The sequence below is a fragment of the Apodemus sylvaticus genome, chromosome 5, assembly GCF_947179515.1.
Source record: "Apodemus sylvaticus chromosome 5, mApoSyl1.1, whole genome shotgun sequence".
Classification (NCBI taxonomy): domain Eukaryota; kingdom Metazoa; phylum Chordata; class Mammalia; order Rodentia; family Muridae; genus Apodemus; species Apodemus sylvaticus.
In genome coordinates, this window is record NC_067476.1 from 45,351,007 (window position 1) to 45,370,552 (window position 19,546).

The window sequence follows — 19,546 nt, forward strand, 5'->3', positions numbered from 1 at the left end:
GACAAGTTCATGAATCCTTTCTGACTGTAAATGGATAAATAGATTTACAGCTGTTGCATAGACAGGCTGTAAATAGTGCGTAACATTGAAACTACTTAAAGTTTATAACTTTGAATCACAGGATCAAGCACTTAATTAGTTTCAACCTTGATTTATGGCACACTAGTAATATTATGGATCCCAGGTAGGCTGATCTTAAAGGTTAAGGCATTTTTACAACATTTCGTAACTGCTGAGAGCAATTTTCATGACTCCAGTTTTCCCTTGCATCCTTTTGTTCTTGGCCACAGGGCAGGGTCATACTTTCCATGCACTGAAATTGAGCCTACCCAAATGGCTTGCTTGACAAGTGAGATGTTTCATTTCCTGGTAGAATCCACAACAGGGAGAGGGCTGAGCCTCCACAGTGTAACCCGCTGTTGTCATCATGTTGAGATATGTTAAGATGGAAGTGACCCTAACTTGAAGGATCCTAAACACACTATTACCCTGAGCACAGCTCCTTGGAGAGGCTCAGTGTTTGCAGCAGAATCCTACAAAATGCTAATTATCTGTTTTGAGATTAAGTCAATAAACTGTGTTCAGCATCTTTCAGAACCAATATCATACTTCATATTCTTATACATTTGTCTGCTGCAATCTTGTAACTGCATAATTTATCAACAATGGTGATCATTGTTTTTAGAAATTTTTTTTTTAATTTTTACATAATGGTGGAAAACAGCCCCTTCCCAGTCCCTCTGAAAGTTGTCCAAGTCTGTCCAGATGTTGCTCAATTTTCCTGTTTGGAAATCTTCCCTCCTATACCATCAATTCATTGTCAATGCAGGGGTTGTCTCAGGTATTATCACTTTGGAATAATAGCACAGGTAGAAATAGCCCTTTCTCTCTTCAACCGAGTAGAGTGTTAGGTGGACAACGGCTGCCACACCTGTTTCAGTTAGCTTTTCACTGCTGTGACCAAAATACCTCACAACAGGGGGGTGGGACTTATTTCAGCTCATAGTTTTAGGGATTTAGAGGTAGGTGTCCATTCATCAGGTCAGGGTTGGTGTGATGGGAAGTGGCAGTCCATGCCATGGTGGCCAGGAAAGCAAGAAAGGCGTGTGCCAGCACTGGGCTGGTGTCCTTCTTCCTTCCGCTTTTATCTCCTATGAGCCCTTAGCTCAAGAGAAGGTGCCGCTCACAATTGGAGGTGTTTTCCCATGCCAGTTAATATTTCTAGAACTGTCCTTGTCCACAGGGTGTGTGTGCTTTACTAATCTAGGTGATGATCTAAGTTGAAAATGGACAGTGACAATGGACTGTTACACAGACTAAGAGGGGTTTGGACAAAAGAGGTGTTGTGCTCACCCTTGTCTTCTGAATATAGCTCACACCACAGAAGGCTGTGTGCAAATATTTGTGGAATAGGGAAATGAAACAAACCTTAATGATTTCACTTAAGAGATTTGTTGTGTGACAAAACTTTTCCTAGGGAGATGTAACACACATCTACTCACCCCAATTAGGGAACCCACAACGGACCCAAGTACAGATACCACTGAAGTCTAATTTGGTGAACCAATGAGTTTTATTAGGGTTACTTACAGGAGCAGAAATGACTCAAAACACCTGTATCACCAAAGCTCACCCCAAGCCTGGTTTGATACCTAATAATGCTGGGAACATGGAACACACTGCACAGCCTACAGGCAGGCAGCTCCACAAGTTAGGAGGTGTCCACTTTAGGTACATCAGTTGGTCTAAACCTATTCCAGACAGCTTGACTGGGTTCTGCTTCTGTCAGGGTGTTCATCTAGTCTCAAGAGTCTTTTTTGCAGATTTTCTACTCAGAACCTTCTTGGAAGCTCAAATTGTCCGAGTCTTTTTAGGCAACTTGACTTCACTTGATATGGGAGGAATTCTCTGCTTTTATTGAAGGACCTAGTGAATTTGGTCAGTTTCAGGGACTTCCTGAAGCTACTTTAGTTGTTTATTTTCCTTCTTAAGGAGCTTTCCTACAAGATGGAATGTGTCCATATAGGAGGAAGCTGTTAAACAACACTCTTATAGGAGTCTAAGAAGGAATTTTTATTTGAAAGGCCCTGGAAGATGACTGAAAACAACAGGTGGGAGGTGAGTTGGATCTTATAAGGAGGACACATTGTTTCTTCTCTCTTGGGAGGTGAAAGCAGGAAGAACTTAGCCACATACTGAGTTTAAAGCCAATCTGAGCTACACAAGACTCAAAATAAATCTCAGATTTTCTATGCATATCTTTGAGTGATAACTTATTGTCAGGATTCTCTAGTGGAACAGAACTTTTAGAACACACACACACACAGGAAGTTTATTACAATGTCTAACACTCTATAGTTTAGCTAGTCCAACACTGGCTGTATACAAATGGAAGGTCCAAGAAGCTAGATATCAGTCAATGAATTCAGTCCCTGAGGCTAGATATCTTCAGCTGATCTTCAGTATCTGCCAGAATCTCAAAGCAGGCTCTAATACCAGGGAAGGAATGGACTAACTAGTAAGAACAGGGGCAAACAGGCAAAGAGGGAGATCTTTCTTCTTCCATGTTGTTTATACTAACTGCACCAGAGCTAGAGCCCAGATTAATGGTAGCTCTTCCTACCTCAAAGATGTGGATTAAAAGTAGGTCGGCCCAGTTAAATGATTTATTTAAGGAAAAAAAAATCCCTCACGGGGGCAGAAGAGATAGATAGCTAAGAGGTTAAGAACACTGACTGCTCTTCCAGAGATCCTGAGTTCAATTCCCAGCAACCACATGGTGGCTCACAACCATCTGTAATAAGATCTGATGCATTCTTCTGGTGTGTTTGAAGAAAACTACACTATACTCATATAAGTTAAATATTTAGAAAAAGATTTTTTTAAAAAATCCCTCACAGGTGTATTCAGCTGCTTTGGTTTTAGTACTTGACAAACAAGAACAGCCAACACACCTAGCTTGAAAATTCTCACTGTGGAGGTAATAAGAAGAAAGTAAAAGTATATCCTGTGCCGGTTTGAATGAAAATGGCTCCCATAGACATAGTGAATGTCATTATTGGAGATGTGGCCTTGTTGGAGAAAGTATGTCACTGGGGGTGGACTTTGAGGTTTCAAAAGCTCAGGCCAAGCCTAGTGTCACCCTCTCTTCTTGCTGTCTGCCAATCCAGAAGTAGAGCTCTCAGCTACCCCTCCAGCACCATGTCTTCCTGTGTGCTGCCGTACTTTCCCTTTATGATGGTAATGGATTAAACCTCTGAAATGAAAGCAATCCCGGAATAAATGTTTTCCTTTATCAGAATTGCCTTGCTCATGGTGTCTCTTCACATCAGTCGAAGACAGAAGACAGAACTAAGACAGAAGTTGGTACGGGGACTGGATGTTACTGTGATAAGCCTGACTATGCTTTTGTTTTCAGGACTATGGAACACTTTGGGACTTTGGACTAGAAAAGTGATTGGACACTTTATGTTGGCTTAATGGGCCAACCAATAGGATCATGGAAGACAGTGGTACTGGAGGTGATTTAACTATGAGGGTCTGGCTCAAGAGGTTTCAGAGGAGAATATTAGATTGTGGCATAGACATGGTTCTTAGGAAATTTCAGCAAAAGTTTGGCTTTTATCTGCCCTTGTCCAAAAGAATCTGCCTGAAACTAAATTGAAAAGTTATGGATTAAGAGCTTTGGGAGAAGAGATTTCCAGACAGCCTAGTATTGAGGATGTCGCTTGGTTATTAGTAGACATGCTTATGAAGAATAATATAATAAAAAAAAAAGCAAGGTAAAAGCATGGTAAAGCAAGGAAAAATACAAAAGGTACAGTTTGAGGAGAAACAGGCACCAGGAGGAGTCAAGAATTAGAAGAAAGCATATTGTTAAGTGTGGCAGGATTTCCCCTGTCCAATTACATTAAAATATTAGTGCAGCAATCACAGGAGGCCTATGATTGGACAGGGGAAAGAGAGGCGGAGCTAAGAGTTGGAGAGAGAACTACTGGAGAGAAAGGGAAAGCAAAATGGACAATGGACAGGATGATTCAGAACAAGCGTGACTTTGAATAGCCACAGGTAGATATGTTATCATAGGGATAAAATAATTGGGATAACTTGTCTAATCTAAGTGGGCACCTGGCATCTTGTGAATTGAGAATATTGATACGTAAATCTGATTGGTTAAATTATAAGCTTCAAGAGTTTTGTTACTACCGGGCTGATGGGTGGTGTGGTGGCTGACCACAGGGTGGACAGTCTTTGTGTGGGGCTGTTGTGGCAGCGATCTGCCAAGGGACTTGGTAGCTCTGGCCCAGAGAGATGGCCGAGTTGGGATCACCCAGCTGGAGCCAGGTGGTCCACAGCCTGCTGGCTATAGTGTGGGAAGCCTGCCAGTATTTTTTTTTTTTTTTTTTAATTTCCTGCAACAGTTAAGTGGAATAAAGGGTGTGGTGACCTCAGAGCAAGAGGCCACCCAACCAAGCTTCCAACCTGTGAAAAGGAATTAAAGAAAACCTCAGGGCTGTGTGTGGTGGTGATCCCAGCAATAAGGCGGCAGAGGCAGGCAGATTTCTAAGTTCAAGGCCTGCCTGATCTACAGAGCAAGTTGCAAGACAGCCAAGCTTAAGTAACACCCCATCAAAAACAAAAGGCTGGTGGAAGTATAATTGAATGAGGGGAACATGTTCCAGCCCCAACAAACAACAGAACTTGGCTGCTTTGGCCACATGCCTATGGCTTTAGAGTTTAAGATACAAGAAAGGGGTTCTGAAATCTCCCTCTGCGACTAAGGAAAGCCACCAAGGCCAGGCCTATGTCAGGGATGTCCCTCGAGAGAAGCCTTTGTGTAAAGCTGTAAATGGAAAGCCTGGGTTGCCTTGGAGATCCCAAGATTCTAAAGATGTCAGAGCTGTGGGATAACTAAGGAGATCTGTTAACCTTGAATGGAAGCACCCCAAGAGAAAGAGGTGTGTTCTAGTCAACAAAGCTGAAAGGAGTTGGAGATCTGCAGATTTGACATTAGACATAGAGATATAGAGTGTAGAGCTTTCCCAGCTGGGTTTCCATCTTGATTTGGTCCAGTATTTTCTCAGTATGCTTACCTTTCTCCCTTTTGAAACTATAATGTATATCCTGTGTCAATATATATTGGAAGTATGTGATCTGCTTTTTGCTTTTAATTTTAGAAGGGATTACAGTTAAAAGATTGCCATGAGTCTCAGAAGAGATTTTGGGGCTTTAGACTTTTAAACAGGGTTGAGACTGTTATAAACTATGGGGAAGGCAAACTGAATGTATTTCTGTATTATGTTGTGGACACAAACCTATAGGGGCCAGAGATTGAAATGTGATGATTTGAATGAAAATGGCCTCCATAGATTTATAGGCAGTGGCATTATTGGAAGTGTGGCCTTGTTGGAGGAAGTGTGTCACTGAAGATGTGCTTTGAGGTTTCAAAAGCTCAAGCCAGCCATAGTGTGTGTGTGTGTGCGTGTGTGTGTGTGTGTGTGTGTCCCTCTCCCCTCTCTCCCCCTCCCTCTGCCTCTGCCTCTCCCTCTCTCTCTCTCTCTCTCTCTCTCTCTCTCTCTCTCTGCTACCTGACAATCTAAATATAGAACTCTTAGCTACCTCTCCAGCACCACGTCTGCCTGTGTGCTGCCATGCTTCCTGCTGTGATGGTAATGGACTAAACCTCTCAACTGTAAAGTAGCCTCCATTAAATGCCTACCTTTAGGAGAGCTGCTGTGGCTGTTGTGTCTCTTCGCAGCAACAGAAACCCTAACTAAAACATGCTTAACTTATGTGGAATTGTAGAAAAAGAAGCAGAGGGGGGGAAAAAAGGCCAGATGAACATTTTTGGAAAAATAGAATTAAAGCTTTTCTGAGTACTTTGTAAAAATTTTGCAACAATAAATGTGGTGGTTTGAAGTAAGAATGAACTCTGTAAGTTCATGTATTTGAATGCTTAGTCACCAGGGAGTGGCAGAATTTGAAAGGATTAGGAGGTGTGGCCTTGTTGGAAGAAGTAAGTCATTAGGAGGTGGGGATCTTAGCACTTCAGAAGAAGCCCGTGCCAAACTCAAGGAGTCTGTCTCTCCTTCTCCCTCCCCTTCCCCCTACCCCCCTCCCCCTCCATCTCTGTCTCCCTCCATCTCTGCCTAGCAATCAGGATATAGCCCTCAGCTACTGCTTGAGCACCTGCCTGCCTGTTGCCATGCTCTACAGTCTGATGATAAAGGACTAAACCTCTGAAAATGTAAGCCAGCCCTCAGTTAAATGGTTCCTTTGATAAGAGTTCCCTTGGTCACAGTGTCTGTTCATAGCAGTAGAGCAGTGACTAAGGAAGAAGTTGGTTTCAGGCAGTGGGGTTTTGTGGTGACAGACCTGACCATACTACTTGTTAACAGAAAGTAGACTATGGCACTTTGGATTAGGAAAGAAGTTGGATGACTTAAGTAGGACTTAATGTAGCATACAAGTAGGAGCACAGAAGACAACAGTGTCCAGGGTGATGTGGACAGTGGGAGTGGAGCCCAGCACAGATGTTTCAGAAACGAAGAATGTCAGTAAGTGTTGGACCGATGTGTTTGTACACTGTGTGAAGATGTGTCTGTGTCCTTCCTTGCCTACCTAAGGCACCTACTGATTGATTAAAATAAGCAGCCTGTGGCCTATAGCAAAAGGCAGAATAGTAAGATGGGACTTCTATTCCCATCTTACTATTCAGGGAGAGGCATGCTAGGAAGGAGTGAAGTTTAGGAGATTGAACACCATGGACTCATAAGAAGTCACACATATGAAAATGAGGAGAGGTAACCAGTCATTTAACAGACATAGAATAGCATAAACAGGTTAATAGAATTTAAGAGCTAGTTGGGTAAACAAGCCTAGCTTAAGGCCTAGGCATTCATTTATTAATATAAAGGTCTCTGTGTGATTATTCAGAGCAAAGACAGGCACAGAAAGGTCTTGGTGACAAGTAAGTGACCTTGAGACCATTCTTGTGATATTTTAGCAAAGAATATGGCTACTGCTTTTTTTTTTTAAACTTTTTCCTAAAAAATCTTCCTGAAGCTAAATTAGAATTGTGAATTAATGGCTTGGCAGAAGAGATTTCAAGACCCCCTAGTATTGGCTGTGCTATGTGGTCATTAGTGGACACTCTTATGCAGATCTATAATGAAAAAGAGGAAGCTGGACAAAGAGAAATACAGAATGTAGAGTTTGAAGAGAAAAGGAGCACCAGGAAGTATGATGGAGCTGAGTTTATTGCTCAAGGAGATAAAAGTTTAAAGAAAAGGCTTGTGCTAAATGGAATTGAGAGAGTGGTAACTTCAGGGCAAGGACTCACAAAGCTAAGCGTCCAACTTCTCAAAAGGAATTAAAGAAAAGCTTCAGCAATGAAGGAAATCACCACCAACAGAAAGCTGATACACATGTAATTCAAAGAGGGGCTGTGTTCTGGCCCAGAAAGCAGCAGAATTTTTCAGTTTTGGCCTCATGGTTCAGGCTTTAGAGTCAAGGATACAAGGAAGCAGTTATAGAATCTCCCTCCTTCATTAAGAGAAGCCACTGAGGCCAGTCATGTGTCAGGGGTATCCCTCCATGAAGGCCCAGAGAGGCTATTTAGTAAGGCTGAGAAGATGAAGCCTGGGTTGTATTGGGGACCCTAATATGCTAGAAATGGCCACATCAAGGGGTACCTGCCACAAAGAGCCAAAGACTTGGGTGTGAAACCCACCCAAGTGAGAGAGACGTGTGTGGCAGTCAACAAAGCTGAAAGGAGTTGGAGATAGGAAGAGTGCTTTAACATTAGACATGGAGATGCAGAATTTGGAGTTTGCACTGCTGGCTTTTGGGTTTGCTTTGGCCCAGTAATTCTTCAGAATACTCTTTCCTCCCTTTGGGAATATATATTCTGAGTCATCATATACTGGAAGTATGTCAGCAAATTTTTATGGATCCCAGTGTTACCATTATATAGAAAAAAATCCTAAAATAAATAAAAGAGAAGACTGCTAAACAACCGAAAACCCCCCTTTTGGCAATTTTCCTCAAGGAGATGAAAGAGGGGATGTTGCCAGTGTGTGAAGCCACCTATAGTCCTGAGTTTGTTACAGCACCATTCACAAGAGGCAAGACATGGAAACAACCTACTTGTCAACAGACACATGGAAAAAAGAAATTAAAGGAACACTATTAAACCTTAAAAAAAAAGAAAAAGAAAAGAAAATCCTGCCACTGGCAAACACATGGGCCTATAGGGGATTCATGCAAAATGAACAGGCTAGACATGTTTCTAAGTGGAATCTTAGAGATGAAGAAAACTCCTGTACTATGCATTTACAAACTTTGCATGTTCTTTCTTCTATTAATAGAAATCAAGTACACAGGAGAAGCTAGTAGAGTGTTGGCTGCCTTAAGCAAGTAGTAGGCTGGGAAACAGGGTTGTGAGTAGGTCAAAGAAGACAGATAAAGTTAAGTGAGAGGAAGAAGTCTAGACACCTCATGTACAGCATGAGCTCTAAGAACAAGTAAACATAAGGAAAAAGTGGGAAGGGAAAGGGCATGGAGGGTGATACAGCATTTGAATGGCAGTGTCTGTATGAAGCCCACCACTGCACAAGTCAAACATGTACCAGTTTTTAAAAAATGATAGACTGATAAGATGACTCTGGGTCAAAAAGCACTTGTCACAAAGGCTAAGGACCTGTGTTCTATTCCTGGAACTCACAGAGCAGAAGGAAAAAATACTACAAGTTGTCCTCTCTGTCTCTCACCAAACACACATACGTGCACACATACGTACCCGCACACACTCATCATACACACCACACAGCAAATACATAACTTTACAAGAAAAAAAGGAGCTATGCTATAGCTGCAGGCAGCATTGGCAGATAAAGTTCGAGATGCCCAGTTAAATGTCAGATATGGATGACTTTTGTTATAAGTATGCTCCATACATTATCTACTAAGGCTAAAAAATTGTCATTTCTCTGAAGTTTGAAATACTACTGGTTGTTTGTTTTGTTTATTAAATCTAGAAATTGAATATTAGAGGTTCAATTATCTCATCGGTTTGATGGTTGATTATGGTATGTTCTCTCTATAGTCTTTTTCAAATTTAGCAGGCTGTGGGGGCACAACTTGGATTCAATGCCACCCTTTGGGAGGTGGAGGGAGGAGGGTTGGGTTTAAACTCAGCCATTGTTCCTGCTTACTTTTATGTTGCTATGTTAAAATAGTGGAGCCAAGGAAAGTTACAAAAGAAGACTTTATATGGGCTTATGTTTCCAGAGACTGAGAGTCTATAATGGTGAGCTTACGGTTCCACGGTTTATAATGGTCAGGATAGTATGGCAGCAAGTAGTGCATATGGTGGCTGGGGCAGGAAACGGAAGGATTGTATCCTTCACGGTAAGCACAAAGCAGGAGCACAGACTTAAGTGACTTGAGGATTTAATCAGCACCACCAAGTGGCGACCAGGCATTCAAATGCCAGAGACGATGGTAAAATGTTTCTCCTTTAAACCATTATACTGGGTCTCAAACGCAAAGCAACAAACAAATGGTGTAGTGTTGGTCAACTCTGGTCATGTTGACTAGTTTTAGAGACATAGTTATTAAAAATCCTAGCTGTGGGGAAGCACTTGTCACACTAGCGTGTCACCATCATGTTACCAAGACACTAAAAATGAAGAAAAATAAACTACTTTTTTGAACTCCCAATAATGATGCTAGGGTAATTACAGAATCCCAAGTTTCACCAGCTGACTTAACTTGACTTTGATATATAAGTATATAAAAGTACTAAAATGATAACTAGTGTACCAGCTTCTGTGGCACCTTTGTGACTAATGCCATCTGAAGCACAGAAGTCACAAATAGATGACTTGTGTTTCAAAAACAATATCAGCATACCCCACTGATTTTTAAAATTTCCCTGACTTTTTAAGAAGTGAGACATGGCAACCTGAGTTGGCAGGAAGCTCTTGAGTGCTAACTGATGGTTAGTTATACTTCCTGTGTTGCATGGCGTCGACAGAGTGTGACATTTGCAATATGTGTAATAATCACACCTGAAGTGACTAGTGATGTAAGTATCAACCTCCATGTCTGGAGGGATGAGTCTAGCTCTCTTTGTGCAGATGCAAGGCTATACTTGAGAAGGATTTCAGGGGAAAGGTGACAGTCATAGTATCCCTGTAGAGTCACCCAATCCAGAGCTTAAAGTGAACGAAACTCTGCACTATCTTTATTAGCATACTCAGAAAGAACATCTTAATCTCATTTTCATGGTCTCGTTTTGGAATTAGGTATTTACTTAGTACAGTGCCAGATCTTTGTCCATTTTATTTATGATGACAGAGAAATTACACACAGGTCATTCCAGGAAAATATGTCACAATCCCTAAAACATGCACAGAAACTCCTGTATTTGGTCATATACAAGTAATAAGATAATAAAGCTTTCTTGCATAGGTAACATCATCTTGCTCTTTGTCTTATGACAGCTGATAAATCCTGTAAGCCCACAAGAAAATACTGCTGTCAACAGTTACCTGCCTGGCTATCTGAACAGGTAGACCTGTAAGCCAGATTTGTATGGCTGAACACATGTAAATTGTGTCAGGGTATTATTTAATTTCTCAGCATTATGAGGTCAGATGCACACATCCACACACACTGCTTGTACAGGTCAGATGCACACATGCACACACACTGCTTGTACAGCCATGTTTTCTATCACGTCTTCTCTCCTCCACCACAGTTGTTATGGCAAAGCAGTAAAGAAAAAAAGGGGGGGATAATAAACAGTGAAAAGCTTTTAACTAAAGTTTGATACATGCTTTAAAAAATATCCTAAGTAGATTTGGAACTTCGGGGCTTTGGGGCCTCTTTGTTGCTAGCAGTATTTCAAGTATGCATTTTGTGAGCTATTTTCCTTGTCTGGCTGCTTTCTGTGGGTAGATGGGCTCCCCCCCCCCCTTGTTAGTGCAGAGAAATATACAGTGTAATTACTTCTATTCAGTTCCTCAGAAGGTGAACCTTGTCATAAATATAGAGGGATTTGATTTAGCTTTTCCCCACTTGCCACAGTGTCCAAAGTGATTCATGTAGTTCTGCAGCCCCACAGCAGAACAGGCACTATTGATAACAAGCCTTCACATTTTATAATGCCTTTGTTCCAGATAAGAAGTAGCTCACAGGGCCCTGACTATTCACTCCAGAGCACAGCCTAAGACTGAAGCAGATCCTTTGTGACAAGGCAGGTTCAGGCAGCCAAGGCCTTTGAAACTGACCCAGAGATGGGGAAAGATATTCACCATGAATATCTTACATAATAATATTTTTTAAGAGTGAACTTTTGAAATGCTTCACATTTGGGATCAAGGACTGTAATTAAACAACACTAATAAATACATTTATAATTGCTGTTTTGTTTCTTTACTAATAAAGTTTTTGGGCAAGTTGTTTGGTTAAAATTTCAAAATAGTAAAATGTGGGTAGGGAGATTTATCTTTGTATGTTGATCAATGGCTCAAACTAGATTTATTGTACTATATGACAGTACCTCATGTCATTAGCAGTCTCCCTCCCCCCTCTCTCTCCATATATAATACAATATATATATACTACATATATACTACATATATAATATATAATATACATACATATATTTTATGTATGCATATATTGATGTATACATAATGTGTATATTGTATTCAGAGTTCAAACATTTTATGATTAAGTTTATGTATCTGAGTGTTTTGCCTGCATGCAAGTTACCCTGGGCATATCTTCTCTCCATGGAGGCAGAAGAAGGCATTAGTGCCCTGTGCTTGAAGTGATGGAAGACTGTGAGCCCCCATGTTCCCATCTGGTTATAGGAACCAAACTTGGGTCGGCTGTAAGAGCAACAAGTGTTCTTAACCAATGAGGCATCTCTCCAGCCACCAATTCATAGTCTTTAATACAGAGAGCTTTGATACCTAACATAGATGGCAAAGAAAATACTTGGAGATCATGGAATATTTCTACACTCATTATAGAGATAAGGGAATTAAATATTTCACAGCTAAATGATTTGTCCAAGGCCACCATCTTGCAAGAAGCCAGAGCTTTGCCCTTGGAACAGGAGAATGGTTTTAAGGGCCAAGTCTTAACCAAGGCACAACAAGTTCCCATTTGCAATATTTCTGTTGAAAGAACCTCTACTGCTCTTACTGAATGCAGTCTATGCACCACACACTCTTATCTGAGAACAGCTCCTTTCTTAATGTCACTCAGAAAGTAATTGGCAAAATTAGGTATCTTTACCCAAATACGTCTGACTCCAGTATATGAGCTTTTAACTATGGCAGTGGTTAAGTTAGCCACACAGGCTGTGCCTCCAAAGAGAAATGGCAGAGGAGTGGCCTGAGGAACCTCACCAGAAGGAAATGTGCTGGAACTTGTTGGGTAGTTTGCGGAGATCACTGGCTCAGGTATGTTCTGTGATAGGGACAAGCAGCTTGCAATGCTCCTAAGACTTAGAAATAGAAGGTCCCCAAATTGGTTGATGAATGGGGTTTACTATATTCTGTATAGGTGAGAAGGTGCCTTCCATAAACGGTTTCCATAATAAAAGCTCATATTTATACTAAAAGTAGTATAGTACCCAGTTGTGATTAGCATGAAATAAAGACTTCACGAAAAAGTCCTAAGCACCAAAATTTAGCTAATTATGTCAAATTAGGTGAAATCTGATCCCATCTTTTGGTCCTTAGGTTTGTTTCTTTTTAAGAAAAAGAAAAATCTATATTTGAATGGGATTTAAGTATGAATGCCAGGTACCTTGGATAGAACTGGCTCTTTAATATAGGGATTTATTTACTTTCAATGATTAAAAATATTGTTACCAACCAGTGTCAGGATAATCGAATCTAGGGAACGAATTAATTTTGGTAGGAAGCCATCATTAAAGGGGTAGAGAATATACTATACATTTTAAACAAGTTAGTGTTGCTGTCTCTGATGCTGGGCATGAAACATGGGTGGGCAATGAAAATCATGGCCAAATGAAAAATTTGTCCAACCAAATTTTTTAAGAGTGTAGAATACTAAAAGTCAACCATTTCTTCTTTTGGTAGTCAGGATTCTTAAGTTTCTTTTATGGAAGAAAGGTAGAGGACCCTACAATGATTGCTAGCCAAATTCCTTTAGACTTTAACTTGAGAACTCAGAGGTCTTCACGCCTCATAAAGACACAGGATACATGGTCACCATCTTGTTCTTCTGGTCCAATATACGATTTAACATTTAAATACATGTTTTTATATTGATATAAAATTTAATTAGTGACTACTTATTCTTCCTGAAAAGTCTATTCTAGGAAAACACAGAGTGATATTTTTGGCTTTAAAAGCTGCAAAATAAGATGAGTTAAAAAAAAAAACTGGAATACCCAAAACATAATCCACACATCAAATGAGGTACAAGAAGAACGGAGGAGTAGCTCCTTGTTCTGGAAAGACTCAGTGAAGCAGTAGAGGGCAAAACCAGAACAGGGAAGTGGGAAGGTTTGGGTGGGAAAATAGGGGGAGGGAAGGGGGCTCATGGGACTTTCGGAGAGTGGGGGTCTCGAAAAGGGGAAATCATTTGAAATGTAAATAAAAATATATCGAATAAAAAAATTAAAATAAAATAAAATAAAATTGACTATTTTAAAAAACTGTCTATATGGGTACCTTCTCATTTCCAGAATGGTTGCAAGGGACAAATTGCTATGTAGCAGTTGCTGCCAACGTGAACATTTTCATCCTAGAGGGAGGTTTGTTATGATCCACAAAATAAAAACCTTCGAAGCTCTTGAAGTAAACATCCTATTCATCACAGGAAGTCAAGGAAACTCACAAGGCTCACAAAGTTCTTCCATAAGTTACACAAGCAGTAAAGATTCCTAGGTGGAGTCTCCCCTACCTGACCTACTCAGCTGCCTACAAGTTTATACAGGGAGCTTCAGATATGAAGTTTCCATGATTTGTCCCCCATGTTGGAACACCCATGGGTGAACGTTTTAGTGAGGCAGAAGCCTTAGAGTCATCATCCATGCTTCTATAAGGAATGTCAGTAAGTTTTTATGTTTGTTACTGGTTCCTTAAGATTGGCTTGGTGGAACCCCTTGTTTGTTTTGTTATTGGTGACTTCTCTGAGATGATTAGATCTTTGTTCATATCTCCCAGGAATAGTTCATGACATTCACCAAAGGAAGTGAGGCAAAACATGATAAGGCATGTATACCTCCAAACATAGGAAGAGGAAAGGCATGATTTATGTTTTCTTTTTGAAATTAGTATTATTCTAGTCAGAAGTGGTGGCCTATGTTTGAAATTGAGTCACTTTGGGAAGCTGAGGCAGGAGGATCTCAAGTTTGAGACAAACAAGGGCTACACAGTCAGTTCTAGACTAGCATGGGTGTAAGAGCAAGAGCCTATTTCCAGAACCAAGACTTAGCAAACAAACAAAAGTAATATTGTTCCTTTTCTTCCAGTAGTAAGACTGACCCCAGGGCCTCTGCATACCAGGAAAGCACTCTAGCATGGAATTGTATCTCTAGTCCCTTTTCTTCAAACTTCAATATGAGTAAATACTAAGTTTCATATCCAAAACCAGTACTTTTTATATTTTAGAAAGATAATAGCCAAATACAATGTCCTTTTCTTCCATTAAGCAATGGAAAATAACTACAGTAAAACATTCTGCATCCTCAGTCATCTTCCAAAACATCGTCATTTGCACTTGGTTATATGAATAGTTGCATTAGTGTTTGATTTGAGACATGCCATTTATTTCACAATTTTAATAAGTCTTATGAGAATGGAAATGGCTATGATTATCATAGCTGTTGAAAAGTACATAAACGATGTAATGTCCAGTTATTTTATTGAGACAGGACCACAGTGTATAGCACTGGGTGGCCTTGAACTCACAGAGATCCATCTGTCTCTGCCTCTGCCTCTGCCTCTGCCTCTGCCTCTGCCTCTGCCTCTGCCTCTGCCTCTGCCACCTCTGCCTCTGTCTCCTCTGCCTCTGTCTCTGCCTCTGCCTCCTGAGTACTGAAATTAAAGGCATTGAACCACTGTGATGACTTTAAAGGTAGTAGGACCTGGGATAATGGAGCTGATATATGTGGCAGACTAAAGTCTATCTCATGCCATAGCCAAGTTTATTGAGAACCCCAGATTTATACTCTGCTGGTTAAGAAGGGTCACATGAGTAAAGTTCTCACGAGTTGTGCTGTATACAATAACAAGGACAAGCAAAACCTTGTTTTCATAGAGGCATGTAAAAGATAGTTTAAACAGTCAATTGAATATCAAGAGCAAGCATAATAAGTAATCTGAAGTAAACTCACTCCTGTCCGCTACACCTGGGAGGAACACTAAAACACATTTCAAGCACAATTCTGTTTTGAAGGAATTGAGGTCACAAAACTGTTGCTTTATTGGAATTTTCTCATAAGCACTCAGAATTCTCCTCACAGAACTCTATAGACCATGTTCCAACACACCACTGTGTGTGACTTCCTGTAAAAATATAAAGTAATAGTTACTCTCAAAGTAATTGCAATGGACAAAACTAATTCTTCCAGTTTTTATTTCAATAACTGGATACGCTAATAATCATCCCAACCATTTGGAAAATGTTATCAGCTTGCATGTTTCTATCTTTAGTGCAAAGAGGAAAATAGCTTTCCAAAGAAACAAAATCAAGATAGGTTTGTAGGGACATAGAGTATGATTAGCTGTTTCTGTATAAACTATATTTTTAAAAATGTTTTCATTGACACATTACTTACATATGAATTTCATTTTGAAAACTGCAAGTATACATTACATTTTGATGTAAACTTTACTATGCCAACAAACATGTATCTGCTATTTTTTACTGGTTATTTATTTACATTTCAAATGTTGTCTCCCTTCCTGGTCTTCCTTCTGCAAACTTGTTCCCTCCCCTTGTCCCTCCCCTTTGCCTCTAAGAGGGTGCTCCTCCATTCATTCACCCCTCCCACCTCTTCCCTCTAGCACCCCCCTATGCTGGAGCATCAAGTCTCCATAGGACCAAGGACCTCCCCTCCCATTGATGCCAGATAAGGCCACCCTTTGCTACATATGTAGCTGAATCCATCGGTCCCTCCAAGTGTACTCTTTGGTTGGTGGTTTAGTCCCTGGGAGCTCTGGGGTGTCCGGTTAGTTGATTTTGTTGTTCTACTTAGGTTGCAGTCCCCTTCAGCTCTTCCATTCCCTCCCCTAACTCTTCTTTTGGGTTCCTGGGCTCAATCTGATGGTTGACTATAAGTATCTGCATCTGTCTGAGGTACCGGCAGAGGTTCTCAGGAGACAGCTATGCCAGGCTGCTGTCATCAAGTGCTTCATAGCGTCAGCAATAGTGTCAGGGTCTGGTGTCTGTAGGTGGGATGGATCCCTAGGTGGTCTCTTCTCTGCTCCATTTTTTGACCCTGCATTTCCTTTAGACAGGAACAATTCTGGGTTAAAGATTTTGAGATGGGTAGGTGGCCCCATCCCTCAACTGGGGACTGTGCCTATTTACTACAGGTGGTCTCTAAAGGTTCTATCTCCCCTTTGTTGGGTATTTTAAGAGCATTTTAAAAATTCATTTATTATATATATATATATAAGTACACTATAGCTATCTTTAGACACCCCAGAAGAGGGCATCAGATCCCATTACAGATGGTTGCGAGCAACCATGTGGTTGCTGGGAATTGAACTCAGGACCTCTGGAAGAGTAGACAGTGCTCTAAACCACTGAGCCATCTCTCCAGCCCAGGTATTTTATTTATAGTCCTGTGTTAAGTTTTGTACAGTTTTTGGAAAAAAGACATTAAGATTACAAATAGAAAGGATGGGGAAGGAAAAGTAGACATGCTGAAGAAAAACAAAGTTTGACCAAGAGACCAGCCCAGCCCAGAGTTCTTATAGCCACAGCTCTTCCATGGAGGAGTCTCACAGTGGACACTGGATTCAAACTCTTTTTACTGAGTTCACACAAAGAATCAAACAAAGGCAAACTGAAAAAAAGTGATGTATCCATCCCTCAACTCCATGTTCATTTTTATGGTTTCTTATTTTTAATCACTTAATTTGCTCTTAGATAAATACATGTTTCCCTAAGAATAAGGAGCTTGGATGAAATACAAAGTCTAAGGTAAAATTTTTGTTACAATTGGACACAATTAGGTGTTAACTCTAATCTGGGTATATAAAATAACATACATATTCTTTCCAGGAAGCAATACAATGTGGTCTCCCTTTAGGTCATTATATGCAAAAGTGAGCTGTCCAGAAGGACATTAACCACTTCTGAAGTGTGATTTGTTTCAATGTTTTTCTGGGTATATTAAAGACAGTGTTTTGCTATGTCAGGTAGGTTAGCCTTGAATTCACTATATTGCATCAAGTGGCCTCAAAGTTATGAACCAACCTGTCTTAGCTTCCCAGAGTGCTGCCATTACAGATACAAGCCACTGCATTCTGCTCTTTACCTGGATATGAAAGCACAAATTTCCAGGGGCATTTATACTTCAATAGGAATACTTTCCTCTTCCGTACTGTCTTAGTCGCCATTCTATTGCTGTGAAGAGACTCCAGGACCACAACTCTTACGGAAAGAATGCATCTAACTGAGGGCTTGCTTACAGATTCAGAGGTTTAGTTCATTAGCATCATGATGGGGAGCTTGGCAGCCTGGAAGCAGACATGGTGCTGGAAATGTAGCTGAGAGCCTCATTCTGAGAGGGAGAGGCTCTGTGTTTTCATAACCCTTTGGCTATTTACATGTCTTCTGTGGGAAGTGTCTGCTCATTTCCTTTGCATATCTGTACTGTTATGACAGAGTACACTAAACTACATGGTGACCTATAATGGGAAGGAAAAATAAACATAACCATAACTGGAAATAATTGAATTGTTTAAAATGGATCTCTATCTATTGGGTTGAGCTGTCATTCTCTGAATGTCTTTATTCTCTGTGTGAAGGGCACTTCCACGTACACATCACAAGGGGTTTTCTGGTTTTTGATTTTTTTGTTTTGTTTTCTTTGCTATAGCTTGGTTGATGATCTTTATTAACCAGAACTGAGTTGCCACTGTTTCAGAACACATGTTTATTGATATTTCTAGTCAATAATCAAAGTTAGTCTTAAGTGCTGTAAAGGGGCTGTGAGCACAGGAGAGTGAAAGATCACATGTTCCAGACTTACCAGGCGTGGGGACCTTTGCAAGGCATTGGCTTTGTTAGTCCCCATTGCACCTGTATTTTAAAATTCTTGAAATGCATTCATTCATTCAGATTGCTTTTCCCAGTCCTCCGGGACAGGCAAGCAGGATTCAGAAGACTGTAAGTTCAGCCACCTGCCCTGAGTTGGACTAGCTACCCTCCAACCTGAAATCTTTGCTTTTGAGTGATGTATTATTTAGGAAAAGCAATAGAGCTAGATAACTCTGATCATAAGTCTCTCTTAAAAAACATCCCTTAGTAAATAAAATATAAAAGATCTTAAGATCCAGGAGAAGAGCACCTGTGGGGACAATTACAGCATGTCACATGGTGCATTGCAGCAAGCCAAGCAGAGGGACCCGACCAAACTTGTTGGTGATAAGGCCTTTGGTGTTTCTTATTTATTTGTGTATTTACTTTTTTTTAAATGTTTGTTTCTGTGTAAGGATGTGGATATGGTAGTCACACACACACACACACACACACAGAGCGAGAGAGAAACAGAGCTTGTGTGTGTGTGTGTGTGTGTGTGTGTCGGCACAGGAGTATTGGTAGAACATGTGAGTATGAGCCCTGGCCTTCCACTTTTACATGGGTTCTGGGAATCTGAACGTAGACCATCAGCCTTGCATAGTTAGTGCCCTTACCTCTGTGTAAGCTCCCTAGCTCTCTTGTGTTTATTTATAAGATGCTAAAGCATTCTATATTTCTTAAGGATATAATTAATTCTCACTACATGCATATAAGGTAATGAGGAGGCATACATTTATTAGTTAGCCCAAGGCCACTCAAATTAATGGAAAAAGCATACTTATGCTTTTTTGTCTTTTTAGCAAAGAACATGGGCTAGAAGTTTAATCCTAAGACTTTATTTTATTTTATGTGTATAGGTGTTTCGCCTGTGTGCATGTCTGTACACTATTTGCATGCCTTGCTCCCCAAGGAGACTGGAATAGACCTCTAATCCCCTGGAGCTGAATTAAATATGGATGCTAAGAAATGAACTCAGATTTACCTAGAAAACTGGAATACCCAAAACATAATCCACACATCAAATGAGGTACAAGAAGAAAGGAGGAGTGGCCCCTTGTTCTGGAAAGACTCAGTGAAGCAGTATTTGGCAAAACCAGAACGGGGAAGTGGGAAGGGGTGGGTGGGAGGACAGGGGGAGAGAAGGGGGCTTATGGGACTTTCGGGGAGTGGGGGGCTAGAAAAGGGGAAATCATTTGAAATGTAAATAAAAAATTATATCGAAGAATAAAAAAAA